At 57.6% G+C, this 16,869-nt stretch overlaps 4 non-coding genes and 1 pseudogene across 4 annotated transcripts; all 5 read right to left on the bottom strand.

Moving 5' to 3' along the window:
- Nucleotides 1-1,726: 1,726 nt before the first annotated feature.
- LOC140192113 (U2 spliceosomal RNA) lies at nt 1,727-1,917 on the bottom strand. The gene has a single exon (XR_011884068.1). It is a non-coding gene; the product is annotated as a U2 spliceosomal RNA (small nuclear RNA).
- Nucleotides 1,918-5,005: 3,088 nt separating this feature from the next.
- LOC140192089 (U2 spliceosomal RNA) lies at nt 5,006-5,210 on the bottom strand (annotated as a pseudogene).
- A 3,962-nt stretch (nt 5,211-9,172) lies between these two features.
- LOC140192114 (U2 spliceosomal RNA) lies at nt 9,173-9,363 on the bottom strand. The gene has a single exon (XR_011884069.1). It is a non-coding gene; the product is annotated as a U2 spliceosomal RNA (small nuclear RNA).
- Nucleotides 9,364-12,430: 3,067 nt separating this feature from the next.
- Nucleotides 12,431-12,621, bottom strand: LOC140192115 (U2 spliceosomal RNA). Its single transcript, XR_011884070.1, has one exon. It is a non-coding gene; the product is annotated as a U2 spliceosomal RNA (small nuclear RNA).
- Nucleotides 12,622-15,696: 3,075 nt separating this feature from the next.
- On the bottom strand, nt 15,697-15,887 carry LOC140192116 (U2 spliceosomal RNA). Its single transcript, XR_011884071.1, has one exon. It is a non-coding gene; the product is annotated as a U2 spliceosomal RNA (small nuclear RNA).
- Nucleotides 15,888-16,869: the final 982 nt, after the last annotated feature.

Here is a 16,869-nt window from a genome sequence, read left to right on the forward strand (position 1 = left end):
CCCACCGACACAAACACACATGGAATGCTGAGGGATCTGGCAGGGTCTGTCTCTCTCTCTCTCACTCACTCACTCACTCACTCACTCACTCACTCACTCACTCAATCTCTCTCTCTCACACACACACACACACACACAGAGTCACAGACACACGTGCACACGGAGTGCTGAGGGATCTGCCAAGCTGTACAGAGGGCAGTAAAGGGAGAAGGGCCGAGGCCCTTCATTATGCCTCTGTGCTGACGCCTGAGCAGACTGACTGGTTTTGCAGCGGGGTGGGTGCACGGATGTAGAAACAGGAGGGAGGGCACGGCAGGAGGGAAATGTGTCGCGGGCTGACGGCGGCCCTGTGCCCCACTGCTCTGCAGGTGCGTTTTTGGCCGGCATGGCTCAGTGGTGGAGTGGGTGGGCGCGTGTGCGCGCCGTGGAAGGAAAGGGGTACTGATTATGCCTTGGTTGTGAAACAGGAAACGGATCGGCGAAATGCCTGCCGGAGGGAGGCACAGTGCCGTGCGTGAAGCAGGGGCACGTGGACGGATGTGGCAATTGTGGAGACGTGCGCCAAAGCTGGACGCCGAGTAGGTAGGTGTAAGCATGAGACGTTTGAGTGATCTTGGGGTTTGGGACGTGATTCTGAGCGAGGCTAGAGATGCACTGCACTGCCGATGTATATTGGGGAGGTCTGAGTGGGTGGAGTGGGGGGTTGTGCCTCTGCCTTACCTTGAACGGTGGGCGGGGCTTTGGGCCTGGGGCAGGCAGACGCATCAGAGGAGGCCAGGAGGCCAGGCCAGGCCAGGCCAGGGCAGGGCAGGTAGGCAGAGTTTTGCTGATGCTATGGCTAGGTGGTGATGCTTGTAGCTGGTCTGTCTGTCTGGGCAGGAGAGCAGCAGTCTTGGCAGTCTGGTGCAGGCGGGGAGGATGCAGGGTGCAGGAGCACCGGGCCCTGTTGTGCCGGCGGCGGCGGCGCCCCGTTGCTCTGTAGCCGGGCTCCATCGGATGCCTCCCTCCCTTCCTTCCTTCCTCCCTCCCGTCCGCGTGCCCTGGCTGCTGGCACACTTGAACGAGCCTGCCTGTCCGACAGGCTGGCTGGCTGCTGGTGAAATTGCAGCAGAGCCAGTGACTCGATATCGTTCGTTCCTTCCTTCCTTCCTTCCTTCCTTCCTTCCTTCCTTCCTTCCTTCCTTCGCCCGCCCGTCCATCCGTCCGTCCGTCCGTCCGTCGCGTCCTCCGTTGGCTTCAAGGAGCAGCTGAGAAGCCTGAGCCTGAGAAGTGGAGCGAGTGTGGCGGGACAGAAAAGGTCTTTCGGCCTGCTCCACTTCACTCTGCTTCTGTGCTTGGTGCAGGCAGCAGCCGAGTGAGCAGGCATCAGAATGAGTGCGCCGGTTGAGCAGTTTGCTTCAGGAATGAATGCCAAGGGGCATCTCTCATGAAGTTGCTGCCTTGCCTGCAGCACCTGATCTGGTTGCAGCCCGGATGTGCACTTGATCTTAGCCAAACGGCCCAGATATGATGCCCGTGCTGTTGTTGAGTTGTCTGCACATTGCGTGAGTGAGTGAGTGAGTGAGCTGTATCGACAGACAGACACAGACACAGGAGAGGTGTAGAGCAAGCAGCTCTCCTCTCTCTCCATGTGCGTGCATGCTTGTCTGTGCTGCTGTGCCGCCGCCGCCGCCTGATGGAGCTTTCGTCGTTTTTCTTTTCTTTGCTACTTTGAAATTCCCCAGAAGGGGAGTGCACCGTTCCCAGAGGCACTGCAATACCGGGTCGATGCGTGGAGTGGACGGAGCAAGCCCCTATTCCATCTCCCTGTTCCAAAAATCAATTTAATATATGGTCCCCAGATAAGGGACGTATCAGATATTAAACTGATAAGAACAGATACTACACTTGATCTTAGCCAAAAGGCCGAGAAGCGATGCAGGCGGCCTCTTGAGTCGGCTACATCCTGCCTAGCCTCTGGTGTTTAGATTGAAGCAGGAGGCCTGGCAAAGACCTTGCTGCCCTGGCCCGCTGGCAGCTCTCCCCTAGGTTGTCTGGGATCGGTGGGTGTGCTGGACAGCTGTTGCCTACCTGGTCCGTCCTGAGTGCAACTTGTCAGAGGCTATGTAAAGCTGCCAGTGATCCACCAATCATCTGGGAGTGGGGCCGTACCTACGGGCGCCTACGTCACTGGCACACTGCCTACGTCAAGGCTGCCGGCTTCCTCGGCTGGCTCCCAGGTCGGTCTCAGAGGCTGGCTCAACTTGCACTGCTCTCCTGGTCGTGGGAGGCTGGTCACGCTGTCCTGTCTGCACAAAAGTCTGCAGGGGGAGTGGGAGCAGGCCGCTCGGCCCTTCAAGGGCGTCCCTGCACTCGGCAAAGAGAGCGCGCCTCTCGGCTTTGCGTGCCCCAGCTGGCTGGCGCATCCAGCTGAACGGTCTCCTTCGGAGGCTCTGCCCTCTCCGGGAGGGAGCGAGCGGATGGGACTGCACCGGGCGACAAAGGCAGAGGCCACGTGCGCCGCTCAAGACCGGTTACGAGGTTTGTGGACGTGGCCAAAGTCCGCGGGCAGAAAAGCCTCCTGGCAAGCTTGGGAATAGGAAGATGTCAGCTACAGGTGTGCCTGAGGAGAAACAATGGGTGTGCTCTCCAAGCCGAAGGCTGAAGTGCAGCCATTCACACCTCTGTGCCTTTATTTTGATGTGTGTGGAATTACAATTGTTGAGTGGCTTGAGTTTGTTTCATCTCACAGAAGCTGTAGACTTTGCGTCTGCACAGGCTATCATTGGACACAGTGGTGTCTTCTCCCCTGCTCCCCCACCACCTTTTTTTACCAGGGTGGATGGGGGTGGGTGGGTGTGTGTGTGTGTCTGTCTGTCTCTCTGTGTCTGTCTCTGTCTCTCTCACCCACCGACACAAACACACATGGAATGCTGAGGGATCTGGCAGGGTCGGTCTGTCTCTCTCTCTCACTCACTCAATCTCACACACACACAGAGTCACAGACACACGTGCACACGGGGGTGTGTGGGGGTGGGTGTGTGTGTGTGTTTGTGTGTGTGTGTGTGTCTGTCTCTCTGTGTCTGTCTCTGTCTCTGTCTCTCTCACCCACCGACACAAACACACATGGAATGCTGAGGGATCTGGCAGGGTCTGTCTCTCTCTCTCACTCAATCTCACACACACACAGAGTCACAGACACACGTGCACACGGGGGTGTGTGGGGGTGGGTGTGTGTGTGTGTTTGTGTGTGTGTGTGTGTCTGTCTCTCTGTGTCTGTCTCTGTCTCTGTCTCTCTCACCCACCGACACAAACACACATGGAATGCTGAGGGATCTGGCAGGGTCTGTCTCTCTCTCTCTCACTCACTCACTCACTCACTCACTCACTCACTCACTCACTCAATCTCTCTCTCTCACACACACACACACACACACAGAGTCACAGACACACGTGCACACGGAGTGCTGAGGGATCTGCCAAGCTGTACAGAGGGCAGTAAAGGGAGAAGGGCCGAGGCCCTTCATTATGCCTCTGTGCTGACGCCTGAGCAGACTGACTGGTTTTGCAGCGGGGTGGGTGCACGGATGTAGAAACAGGAGGGAGGGCACGGCAGGAGGGAAATGTGTCGCGGGCTGACGGCGGCCCTGTGCCCCACTGCTCTGCAGGTGCGTTTTTGGCCGGCATGGCTCAGTGGTGGAGTGGGTGGGCGCGTGTGCGCGCCGTGGAAGGAAAGGGGTACTGATTATGCCTTGGTTGTGAAACAGGAAACGGATCGGCGAAATGCCTGCCGGAGGGAGGCACAGTGCCGTGCGTGAAGCAGGGGCACGTGGACGGATGTGGCAATTGTGGAGACGTGCGCCAAAGCTGGACGCCGAGTAGGTAGGTGTAAGCATGAGACGTTTGAGTGATCTTGGGGTTTGGGACGTGATTCTGAGCGAGGCTAGAGATGCACTGCACTGCCGATGTATATTGGGGAGGTCTGAGTGGGTGGAGTGGGGGGTTGTGCCTCTGCCTTACCTTGAACGGTGGGCGGGGCTTTGGGCCTGGGGCAGGCAGACGCATCAGAGGAGGCCAGGAGGCCAGGCCAGGCCAGGCCAGGGCAGGGCAGGTAGGCAGAGTTTTGCTGATGCTATGGCTAGGTGGTGATGCTTGTAGCTGGTCTGTCTGTCTGGGCAGGAGAGCAGCAGTCTTGGCAGTCTGGTGCAGGCGGGGAGGATGCAGGGTGCAGGAGCACCGGGCCCTGTTGTGCCGGCGGCGGCGGCGCCCCGTTGCTCTGTAGCCGGGCTCCATCGGATGCCTCCCTCCCTTCCTTCCTTCCTCCCTCCCGTCCGCGTGCCCTGGCTGCTGGCACACTTGAACGAGCCTGCCTGTCCGACAGGCTGGCTGGCTGCTGGTGAAATTGCAGCAGAGCCAGTGACTCGATATCGTTCGTTCCTTCCTTCCTTCCTTCCTTCCTTCCTTCCTTCCTTCCTTCCTTCCTTCGCCCGCCCGTCCATCCGTCCGTCCGTCCGTCCGTCGCGTCCTCCGTTGGCTTCAAGGAGCAGCTGAGAAGCCTGAGCCTGAGAAGTGGAGCGAGTGTGGCGGGACAGAAAAGGTCTTTCGGCCTGCTCCACTTCACTCTGCTTCTGTGCTTGGTGCAGGCAGCAGCCGAGTGAGCAGGCATCAGAATGAGTGCGCCGGTTGAGCAGTTTGCTTCAGGAATGAATGCCAAGGGGCATCTCTCATGAAGTTGCTGCCTTGCCTGCAGCACCTGATCTGGTTGCAGCCCGGATGTGCACTTGATCTTAGCCAAACGGCCCAGATATGATGCCCGTGCTGTTGTTGAGTTGTCTGCACATTGCGTGAGTGAGTGAGTGAGTGAGCTGTATCGACAGACAGACACAGACACAGGAGAGGTGTAGAGCAAGCAGCTCTCCTCTCTCTCCATGTGCGTGCATGCTTGTCTGTGCTGCTGTGCCGCCGCCGCCGCCTGATGGAGCTTTCGTCGTTTTTCTTTTCTTTGCTACTTTGAAATTCCCCAGAAGGGGAGTGCACCGTTCCCAGAGGCACTGCAATACCGGGTCGATGCGTGGAGTGGACGGAGCAAGCCCCTATTCCATCTCCCTGTTCCAAAAATCAATTTAATATATGGTCCCCAGATAAGGGACGTATCAGATATTAAACTGATAAGAACAGATTTTTTTTTTTTTTTTTTTATTTCAAAATATACTTTATTCAAAAATAAATATATACAATAAACCATTCAATAACTTTTCATCCTTTACATACGTTTCCATTATACTCAGTAAAATACCCGTGTTTATAGCCACCCACGTGGCACTCCAGTAGTTCAGCTTAGCATCTCATTGTTGAGGGGTATACTCCTCGCCCACCGACCCCTCCCACTCCCACGGGTGGAGAAACCTATACTGTGGTCCTTCCCCACCGGGCCCTTGCGGTGGCTGCACCAAGTTTCAGTGCGTCCCTCAGCACGTACTCCTGCAGCCGAGAGTGTGCCAGTCGGCAGCATTCTCCCACGGACATCTCCATGTGCTGGTAGATGATCAAGTTTCGGGCTGACCAAAGAGCGTCTTTCACCGAGTTGATGATCTGCCAGCAGCACCGGATGTTGGTCTCCGTGTGCGTCCCCGGGAACAGCCCGTAGATCAGAGAGTCCTCTGTCACGCAGCTGCTGGGGATGAAACGTGACACTAGCCCGTCCATCCTCCTCCACACCCTCTTTGCGAACTGGCAGTGTGCAAAGAGGTGGGTCACAGACTCCTCCTCACTGCAGTCCTCCCGTGGGCAGTGGGGTGCGGAGACGACGTTCCGGGCGTACAGGAGGGCTCTGACTGGGAGGGCCCCTCTCACCGCCAGCCAGGCGAGGTCTTGGTGCCTGTTGGTGAGATCTGGCGATGAGGCATTTTGCCAGATGAACTGGACAGTCTGCTCAGGGAACCACCCCACTGTGTCCATCACGTCCTTCTCCTGCAGTGCCTGCAGGACACTTCGTGCCGACCACTGCCTGATGGCCTTGTGGTCAAAGGCGTTCTCCTGGAAGAACTTTGCTACGTGGGATAGGTATGCCGGCAACCCAATACTACACTTGATCTTAGCCAAAAGGCCGAGAAGCGATGCAGGCGGCCTCTTGAGTCGGCTACATCCTGCCTAGCCTCTGGTGTTTAGATTGAAGCAGGAGGCCTGGCAAAGACCTTGCTGCCCTGGCCCGCTGGCAGCTCTCCCCTAGGTTGTCTGGGATCGGTGGGTGTGCTGGACAGCTGTTGCCTACCTGGTCCGTCCTGAGTGCAACTTGTCAGAGGCTATGTAAAGCTGCCAGTGATCCACCAATCATCTGGGAGTGGGGCCGTACCTACGGGCGCCTACGTCACTGGCACACTGCCTACGTCAAGGCTGCCGGCTTCCTCGGCTGGCTCCCAGGTCGGTCTCAGAGGCTGGCTCAACTTGCACTGCTCTCCTGGTCGTGGGAGGCTGGTCACGCTGTCCTGTCTGCACAAAAGTCTGCAGGGGGAGTGGGAGCAGGCCGCTCGGCCCTTCAAGGGCGTCCCTGCACTCGGCAAAGAGAGCGCGCCTCTCGGCTTTGCGTGCCCCAGCTGGCTGGCGCATCCAGCTGAACGGTCTCCTTCGGAGGCTCTGCCCTCTCCGGGAGGGAGCGAGCGGATGGGACTGCACCGGGCGACAAAGGCAGAGGCCACGTGCGCCGCTCAAGACCGGTTACGAGGTTTGTGGACGTGGCCAAAGTCCGCGGGCAGAAAAGCCTCCTGGCAAGCTTGGGAATAGGAAGATGTCAGCTACAGGTGTGCCTGAGGAGAAACAATGGGTGTGCTCTCCAAGCCGAAGGCTGAAGTGCAGCCATTCACACCTCTGTGCCTTTATTTTGATGTGTGTGGAATTACAATTGTTGAGTGGCTTGAGTTTGTTTCATCTCACAGAAGCTGTAGACTTTGCGTCTGCACAGGCTATCATTGGACACAGTGGTGTCTTCTCCCCTGCTCCCCCACCACCTTTTTTTACCAGGGTGGATGGGGGTGGGTGGGTGTGTGTGTGTGTCTGTCTGTCTCTCTGTGTCTGTCTCTGTCTCTCTCACCCACCGACACAAACACACATGGAATGCTGAGGGATCTGGCAGGGTCGGTCTGTCTCTCTCTCTCACTCACTCAATCTCACACACACACAGAGTCACAGACACACGTGCACACGGGGGTGTGTGGGGGTGGGTGTGTGTGTGTGTTTGTGTGTGTGTGTGTGTCTGTCTCTCTGTGTCTGTCTCTGTCTCTGTCTCTCTCACCCACCGACACAAACACACATGGAATGCTGAGGGATCTGGCAGGGTCTGTCTCTCTCTCTCACTCAATCTCACACACACACAGAGTCACAGACACACGTGCACACGGGGGTGTGTGGGGGTGGGTGTGTGTGTGTGTTTGTGTGTGTGTGTGTGTCTGTCTCTCTGTGTCTGTCTCTGTCTCTGTCTCTCTCACCCACCGACACAAACACACATGGAATGCTGAGGGATCTGGCAGGGTCTGTCTCTCTCTCTCTCACTCACTCACTCACTCACTCACTCACTCACTCACTCACTCAATCTCTCTCTCTCACACACACACACACACACACAGAGTCACAGACACACGTGCACACGGAGTGCTGAGGGATCTGCCAAGCTGTACAGAGGGCAGTAAAGGGAGAAGGGCCGAGGCCCTTCATTATGCCTCTGTGCTGACGCCTGAGCAGACTGACTGGTTTTGCAGCGGGGTGGGTGCACGGATGTAGAAACAGGAGGGAGGGCACGGCAGGAGGGAAATGTGTCGCGGGCTGACGGCGGCCCTGTGCCCCACTGCTCTGCAGGTGCGTTTTTGGCCGGCATGGCTCAGTGGTGGAGTGGGTGGGCGCGTGTGCGCGCCGTGGAAGGAAAGGGGTACTGATTATGCCTTGGTTGTGAAACAGGAAACGGATCGGCGAAATGCCTGCCGGAGGGAGGCACAGTGCCGTGCGTGAAGCAGGGGCACGTGGACGGATGTGGCAATTGTGGAGACGTGCGCCAAAGCTGGACGCCGAGTAGGTAGGTGTAAGCATGAGACGTTTGAGTGATCTTGGGGTTTGGGACGTGATTCTGAGCGAGGCTAGAGATGCACTGCACTGCCGATGTATATTGGGGAGGTCTGAGTGGGTGGAGTGGGGGGTTGTGCCTCTGCCTTACCTTGAACGGTGGGCGGGGCTTTGGGCCTGGGGCAGGCAGACGCATCAGAGGAGGCCAGGAGGCCAGGCCAGGCCAGGGCAGGGCAGGTAGGCAGAGTTTTGCTGATGCTATGGCTAGGTGGTGATGCTTGTAGCTGGTCTGTCTGTCTGGGCAGGAGAGCAGCAGTCTTGGCAGTCTGGTGCAGGCGGGGAGGATGCAGGGTGCAGGAGCACCGGGCCCTGTTGTGCCGGCGGCGGCGGCGCCCCGTTGCTCTGTAGCCGGGCTCCATCGGATGCCTCCCTCCCTTCCTTCCTTCCTCCCTCCCGTCCGCGTGCCCTGGCTGCTGGCACACTTGAACGAGCCTGCCTGTCCGACAGGCTGGCTGGCTGCTGGTGAAATTGCAGCAGAGCCAGTGACTCGATATCGTTCGTTCCTTCCTTCCTTCCTTCCTTCCTTCCTTCCTTCCTTCCTTCGCCCGCCCGTCCATCCGTCCGTCCGTCCGTCCGTCGCGTCCTCCGTTGGCTTCAAGGAGCAGCTGAGAAGCCTGAGCCTGAGAAGTGGAGCGAGTGTGGCGGGACAGAAAAGGTCTTTCGGCCTGCTCCACTTCACTCTGCTTCTGTGCTTGGTGCAGGCAGCAGCCGAGTGAGCAGGCATCAGAATGAGTGCGCCGGTTGAGCAGTTTGCTTCAGGAATGAATGCCAAGGGGCATCTCTCATGAAGTTGCTGCCTTGCCTGCAGCACCTGATCTGGTTGCAGCCCGGATGTGCACTTGATCTTAGCCAAACGGCCCAGATATGATGCCCGTGCTGTTGTTGAGTTGTCTGCACATTGCGTGAGTGAGTGAGTGAGTGAGCTGTATCGACAGACAGACACAGACACAGGAGAGGTGTAGAGCAAGCAGCTCTCCTCTCTCTCCATGTGCGTGCATGCTTGTCTGTGCTGCTGTGCCGCCGCCGCCGCCTGATGGAGCTTTCGTCGTTTTTCTTTTCTTTGCTACTTTGAAATTCCCCAGAAGGGGAGTGCACCGTTCCCAGAGGCACTGCAATACCGGGTCGATGCGTGGAGTGGACGGAGCAAGCCCCTATTCCATCTCCCTGTTCCAAAAATCAATTTAATATATGGTCCCCAGATAAGGGACGTATCAGATATTAAACTGATAAGAACAGATACTACACTTGATCTTAGCCAAAAGGCCGAGAAGCGATGCAGGCGGCCTCTTGAGTCGGCTACATCCTGCCTAGCCTCTGGTGTTTAGATTGAAGCAGGAGGCCTGGCAAAGACCTTGCTGCCCTGGCCCGCTGGCAGCTCTCCCCTAGGTTGTCTGGGATCGGTGGGTGTGCTGGACAGCTGTTGCCTACCTGGTCCGTCCTGAGTGCAACTTGTCAGAGGCTATGTAAAGCTGCCAGTGATCCACCAATCATCTGGGAGTGGGGCCGTACCTACGGGCGCCTACGTCACTGGCACACTGCCTACGTCAAGGCTGCCGGCTTCCTCGGCTGGCTCCCAGGTCGGTCTCAGAGGCTGGCTCAACTTGCACTGCTCTCCTGGTCGTGGGAGGCTGGTCACGCTGTCCTGTCTGCACAAAAGTCTGCAGGGGGAGTGGGAGCAGGCCGCTCGGCCCTTCAAGGGCGTCCCTGCACTCGGCAAAGAGAGCGCGCCTCTCGGCTTTGCGTGCCCCAGCTGGCTGGCGCATCCAGCTGAACGGTCTCCTTCGGAGGCTCTGCCCTCTCCGGGAGGGAGCGAGCGGATGGGACTGCACCGGGCGACAAAGGCAGAGGCCACGTGCGCCGCTCAAGACCGGTTACGAGGTTTGTGGACGTGGCCAAAGTCCGCGGGCAGAAAAGCCTCCTGGCAAGCTTGGGAATAGGAAGATGTCAGCTACAGGTGTGCCTGAGGAGAAACAATGGGTGTGCTCTCCAAGCCGAAGGCTGAAGTGCAGCCATTCACACCTCTGTGCCTTTATTTTGATGTGTGTGGAATTACAATTGTTGAGTGGCTTGAGTTTGTTTCATCTCACAGAAGCTGTAGACTTTGCGTCTGCACAGGCTATCATTGGACACAGTGGTGTCTTCTCCCCTGCTCCCCCACCACCTTTTTTTACCAGGGTGGATGGGGGTGGGTGGGTGTGTGTGTGTGTCTGTCTGTCTCTCTGTGTCTGTCTCTGTCTCTCTCACCCACCGACACAAACACACATGGAATGCTGAGGGATCTGGCAGGGTCGGTCTGTCTCTCTCTCTCACTCACTCAATCTCACACACACAGACAAGAGCGGCAGTCCTCTCTCCCATTCCTCATCCATTTGGAGCAGCAACTTAGCAGGTTACCAGCACAGGAGTGATGAAAATGATTATGGCTCAAAAGGTTGAGAGATGCACTGACTCAGTTTCCATCACTGTCCTATCCCTAGTCAGTAGCATGAAATATTAACTTGGTGGCATTCTTCCAAAGGTAGTACATAGCCACTGAAGTTTCCAGGCTGTGAGATTGTCAGAGATTCCAGTATCACTGAGCAGTGCAACTGTAGAGAACAAAACACTTGAGTTTAACAGTGCAGGAATCTTGAAGTACGTACCGACACAAACACACATGGAATGCTGAGGGATCTGGCAGGGTCTGTCTCTCTCTCTCTCACTCACTCACTCACTCACTCACTCACTCACTCACTCACTCAATCTCTCTCTCTCACACACACACACACACACACAGAGTCACAGACACACGTGCACACGGAGTGCTGAGGGATCTGCCAAGCTGTACAGAGGGCAGTAAAGGGAGAAGGGCCGAGGCCCTTCATTATGCCTCTGTGCTGACGCCTGAGCAGACTGACTGGTTTTGCAGCGGGGTGGGTGCACGGATGTAGAAACAGGAGGGAGGGCACGGCAGGAGGGAAATGTGTCGCGGGCTGACGGCGGCCCTGTGCCCCACTGCTCTGCAGGTGCGTTTTTGGCCGGCATGGCTCAGTGGTGGAGTGGGTGGGCGCGTGTGCGCGCCGTGGAAGGAAAGGGGTACTGATTATGCCTTGGTTGTGAAACAGGAAACGGATCGGCGAAATGCCTGCCGGAGGGAGGCACAGTGCCGTGCGTGAAGCAGGGGCACGTGGACGGATGTGGCAATTGTGGAGACGTGCGCCAAAGCTGGACGCCGAGTAGGTAGGTGTAAGCATGAGACGTTTGAGTGATCTTGGGGTTTGGGACGTGATTCTGAGCGAGGCTAGAGATGCACTGCACTGCCGATGTATATTGGGGAGGTCTGAGTGGGTGGAGTGGGGGGTTGTGCCTCTGCCTTACCTTGAACGGTGGGCGGGGCTTTGGGCCTGGGGCAGGCAGACGCATCAGAGGAGGCCAGGAGGCCAGGCCAGGCCAGGGCAGGGCAGGTAGGCAGAGTTTTGCTGATGCTATGGCTAGGTGGTGATGCTTGTAGCTGGTCTGTCTGTCTGGGCAGGAGAGCAGCAGTCTTGGCAGTCTGGTGCAGGCGGGGAGGATGCAGGGTGCAGGAGCACCGGGCCCTGTTGTGCCGGCGGCGGCGGCGCCCCGTTGCTCTGTAGCCGGGCTCCATCGGATGCCTCCCTCCCTTCCTTCCTTCCTCCCTCCCGTCCGCGTGCCCTGGCTGCTGGCACACTTGAACGAGCCTGCCTGTCCGACAGGCTGGCTGGCTGCTGGTGAAATTGCAGCAGAGCCAGTGACTCGATATCGTTCGTTCCTTCCTTCCTTCCTTCCTTCCTTCCTTCGCCCGCCCGTCCATCCGTCCGTCCGTCCGTCCGTCCGTCGCGTCCTCCGTTGGCTTCAAGGAGCAGCTGAGAAGCCTGAGCCTGAGAAGTGGAGCGAGTGTGGCGGGACAGAAAAGGTCTTTCGGCCTGCTCCACTTCACTCTGCTTCTGTGCTTGGTGCAGGCAGCAGCCGAGTGAGCAGGCATCAGAATGAGTGCGCCGGTTGAGCAGTTTGCTTCAGGAATGAATGCCAAGGGGCATCTCTCATGAAGTTGCTGCCTTGCCTGCAGCACCTGATCTGGTTGCAGCCCGGATGTGCACTTGATCTTAGCCAAACGGCCCAGATATGATGCCCGTGCTGTTGTTGAGTTGTCTGCACATTGCGTGAGTGAGTGAGTGAGTGAGCTGTATCGACAGACAGACACAGACACAGGAGAGGTGTAGAGCAAGCAGCTCTCCTCTCTCTCCATGTGCGTGCATGCTTGTCTGTGCTGCTGTGCCGCCGCCGCCGCCTGATGGAGCTTTCGTCGTTTTTCTTTTCTTTGCTACTTTGAAATTCCCCAGAAGGGGAGTGCACCGTTCCCAGAGGCACTGCAATACCGGGTCGATGCGTGGAGTGGACGGAGCAAGCCCCTATTCCATCTCCCTGTTCCAAAAATCAATTTAATATATGGTCCCCAGATAAGGGACGTATCAGATATTAAACTGATAAGAACAGATACTACACTTGATCTTAGCCAAAAGGCCGAGAAGCGATGCAGGCGGCCTCTTGAGTCGGCTACATCCTGCCTAGCCTCTGGTGTTTAGATTGAAGCAGGAGGCCTGGCAAAGACCTTGCTGCCCTGGCCCGCTGGCAGCTCTCCCCTAGGTTGTCTGGGATCGGTGGGTGTGCTGGACAGCTGTTGCCTACCTGGTCCGTCCTGAGTGCAACTTGTCAGAGGCTATGTAAAGCTGCCAGTGATCCACCAATCATCTGGGAGTGGGGCCGTACCTACGGGCGCCTACGTCACTGGCACACTGCCTACGTCAAGGCTGCCGGCTTCCTCGGCTGGCTCCCAGGTCGGTCTCAGAGGCTGGCTCAACTTGCACTGCTCTCCTGGTCGTGGGAGGCTGGTCACGCTGTCCTGTCTGCACAAAAGTCTGCAGGGGGAGTGGGAGCAGGCCGCTCGGCCCTTCAAGGGCGTCCCTGCACTCGGCAAAGAGAGCGCGCCTCTCGGCTTTGCGTGCCCCAGCTGGCTGGCGCATCCAGCTGAACGGTCTCCTTCGGAGGCTCTGCCCTCTCCGGGAGGGAGCGAGCGGATGGGACTGCACCGGGCGACAAAGGCAGAGGCCACGTGCGCCGCTCAAGACCGGTTACGAGGTTTGTGGACGTGGCCAAAGTCCGCGGGCAGAAAAGCCTCCTGGCAAGCTTGGGAATAGGAAGATGTCAGCTACAGGTGTGCCTGAGGAGAAACAATGGGTGTGCTCTCCAAGCCGAAGGCTGAAGTGCAGCCATTCACACCTCTGTGCCTTTATTTTGATGTGTGTGGAATTACAATTGTTGAGTGGCTTGAGTTTGTTTCATCTCACAGAAGCTGTAGACTTTGCGTCTGCACAGGCTATCATTGGACACAGTGGTGTCTTCTCCCCTGCTCCCCCACCACCTTTTTTTACCAGGGTGGATGGGGGTGGGTGGGTGTGTGTGTGTGTCTGTCTGTCTCTCTGTGTCTGTCTCTGTCTCTCTCACCCACCGACACAAACACACATGGAATGCTGAGGGATCTGGCAGGGTCGGTCTGTCTCTCTCTCTCACTCACTCAATCTCACACACACACAGAGTCACAGACACACGTGCACACGGGGGTGTGTGGGGGTGGGTGTGTGTGTGTGTTTGTGTGTGTGTGTGTGTCTGTCTCTCTGTGTCTGTCTCTGTCTCTGTCTCTCTCACCCACCGACACAAACACACATGGAATGCTGAGGGATCTGGCAGGGTCTGTCTCTCTCTCTCACTCAATCTCACACACACACAGAGTCACAGACACACGTGCACACGGGGGTGTGTGGAGGTGGGTGGGTGTGTGTGTGTGTGTGTGTGTGTGTCTGTCTGTCTCTCTGTCTCTGTCTCTGTCTCTCTCACCCACCGACACAAACACACATGGAATGCTGAGGGATCTGGCAGGGTCTGTCTCTCTCTCTCTCACTCACTCACTCACTCACTCACTCACTCACTCACTCACTCAATCTCTCTCTCTCACACACACACACACACACACAGAGTCACAGACACACGTGCACACGGAGTGCTGAGGGATCTGCCAAGCTGTACAGAGGGCAGTAAAGGGAGAAGGGCCGAGGCCCTTCATTATGCCTCTGTGCTGACGCCTGAGCAGACTGACTGGTTTTGCAGCGGGGTGGGTGCACGGATGTAGAAACAGGAGGGAGGGCACGGCAGGAGGGAAATGTGTCGCGGGCTGACGGCGGCCCTGTGCCCCACTGCTCTGCAGGTGCGTTTTTGGCCGGCATGGCTCAGTGGTGGAGTGGGTGGGCGCGTGTGCGCGCCGTGGAAGGAAAGGGGTACTGATTATGCCTTGGTTGTGAAACAGGAAACGGATCGGCGAAATGCCTGCCGGAGGGAGGCACAGTGCCGTGCGTGAAGCAGGGGCACGTGGACGGATGTGGCAATTGTGGAGACGTGCGCCAAAGCTGGACGCCGAGTAGGTAGGTGTAAGCATGAGACGTTTGAGTGATCTTGGGGTTTGGGACGTGATTCTGAGCGAGGCTAGAGATGCACTGCACTGCCGATGTATATTGGGGAGGTCTGAGTGGGTGGAGTGGGGGGTTGTGCCTCTGCCTTACCTTGAACGGTGGGCGGGGCTTTGGGCCTGGGGCAGGCAGACGCATCAGAGGAGGCCAGGAGGCCAGGCCAGGCCAGGGCAGGGCAGGTAGGCAGAGTTTTGCTGATGCTATGGCTAGGTGGTGATGCTTGTAGCTGGTCTGTCTGTCTGGGCAGGAGAGCAGCAGTCTTGGCAGTCTGGTGCAGGCGGGGAGGATGCAGGGTGCAGGAGCACCGGGCCCTGTTGTGCCGGCGGCGGCGGCGCCCCGTTGCTCTGTAGCCGGGCTCCATCGGATGCCTCCCTCCCTTCCTTCCTTCCTCCCTCCCGTCCGCGTGCCCTGGCTGCTGGCACACTTGAACGAGCCTGCCTGTCCGACAGGCTGGCTGGCTGCTGGTGAAATTGCAGCAGAGCCAGTGACTCGATATCGTTCGTTCCTTCCTTCCTTCCTTCCTTCCTTCCTTCCTTCCTTCCTTCCTTCGCCCGCCCGTCCATCCGTCCGTCCGTCCGTCCGTCGCGTCCTCCGTTGGCTTCAAGGAGCAGCTGAGAAGCCTGAGCCTGAGAAGTGGAGCGAGTGTGGCGGGACAGAAAAGGTCTTTCGGCCTGCTCCACTTCACTCTGCTTCTGTGCTTGGTGCAGGCAGCAGCCGAGTGAGCAGGCATCAGAATGAGTGCGCCGGTTGAGCAGTTTGCTTCAGGAATGAATGCCAAGGGGCATCTCTCATGAAGTTGCTGCCTTGCCTGCAGCACCTGATCTGGTTGCAGCCCGGATGTGCACTTGATCTTAGCCAAACGGCCCAGATATGATGCCCGTGCTGTTGTTGAGTTGTCTGCACATTGCGTGAGTGAGTGAGTGAGTGAGCTGTATCGACAGACAGACACAGACACAGGAGAGGTGTAGAGCAAGCAGCTCTCCTCTCTCTCCATGTGCGTGCATGCTTGTCTGTGCTGCTGTGCCGCCGCCGCCGCCTGATGGAGCTTTCGTCGTTTTTCTTTTCTTTGCTACTTTGAAATTCCCCAGAAGGGGAGTGCACCGTTCCCAGAGGCACTGCAATACCGGGTCGATGCGTGGAGTGGACGGAGCAAGCCCCTATTCCATCTCCCTGTTCCAAAAATCAATTTAATATATGGTCCCCAGATAAGGGACGTATCAGATATTAAACTGATAAGAACAGATACTACACTTGATCTTAGCCAAAAGGCCGAGAAGCGATGCAGGCGGCCTCTTGAGTCGGCTACATCCTGCCTAGCCTCTGGTGTTTAGATTGAAGCAGGAGGCCTGGCAAAGACCTTGCTGCCCTGGCCCGCTGGCAGCTCTCCCCTAGGTTGTCTGGGATCGGTGGGTGTGCTGGACAGCTGTTGCCTACCTGGTCCGTCCTGAGTGCAACTTGTCAGAGGCTATGTAAAGCTGCCAGTGATCCACCAATCATCTGGGAGTGGGGCCGTACCTACGGGCGCCTACGTCACTGGCACACTGCCTACGTCAAGGCTGCCGGCTTCCTCGGCTGGCTCCCAGGTCGGTCTCAGAGGCTGGCTCAACTTGCACTGCTCTCCTGGTCGTGGGAGGCTGGTCACGCTGTCCTGTCTGCACAAAAGTCTGCAGGGGGAGTGGGAGCAGGCCGCTCGGCCCTTCAAGGGCGTCCCTGCACTCGGCAAAGAGAGCGCGCCTCTCGGCTTTGCGTGCCCCAGCTGGCTGGCGCATCCAGCTGAACGGTCTCCTTCGGAGGCTCTGCCCTCTCCGGGAGGGAGCGAGCGGATGGGACTGCACCGGGCGACAAAGGCAGAGGCCACGTGCGCCGCTCAAGACCGGTTACGAGGTTTGTGGACGTGGCCAAAGTCCGCGGGCAGAAAAGCCTCCTGGCAAGCTTGGGAATAGGAAGATGTCAGCTACAGGTGTGCCTGAGGAGAAACAATGGGTGTGCTCTCCAAGCCGAAGGCTGAAGTGCAGCCATTCACACCTCTGTGCCTTTATTTTGATGTGTGTGGAATTACAATTGTTGAGTGGCTTGAGTTTGTTTCATCTCACAGAAGCTGTAGACTTTGCGTCTGCACAGGCTATCATTGGACACAGTGGTGTCTTCTCCCCTGCTCCCCCACCACCTTTTTTTACCAGGGTGGATGGGGGTGGGTGGGTGTGTGTGTGTGTCTGTCTGTCTCTCTGTGTCTGTCTCTGTCTCTCTCACCCACCGACACAAA

The sequence above is a fragment of the Mobula birostris genome (assembly GCF_030028105.1).
Source record: "Mobula birostris isolate sMobBir1 chromosome 11 unlocalized genomic scaffold, sMobBir1.hap1 SUPER_11_unloc_1, whole genome shotgun sequence".
Lineage (NCBI taxonomy): Eukaryota > Metazoa > Chordata > Chondrichthyes > Myliobatiformes > Myliobatidae > Mobula > Mobula birostris.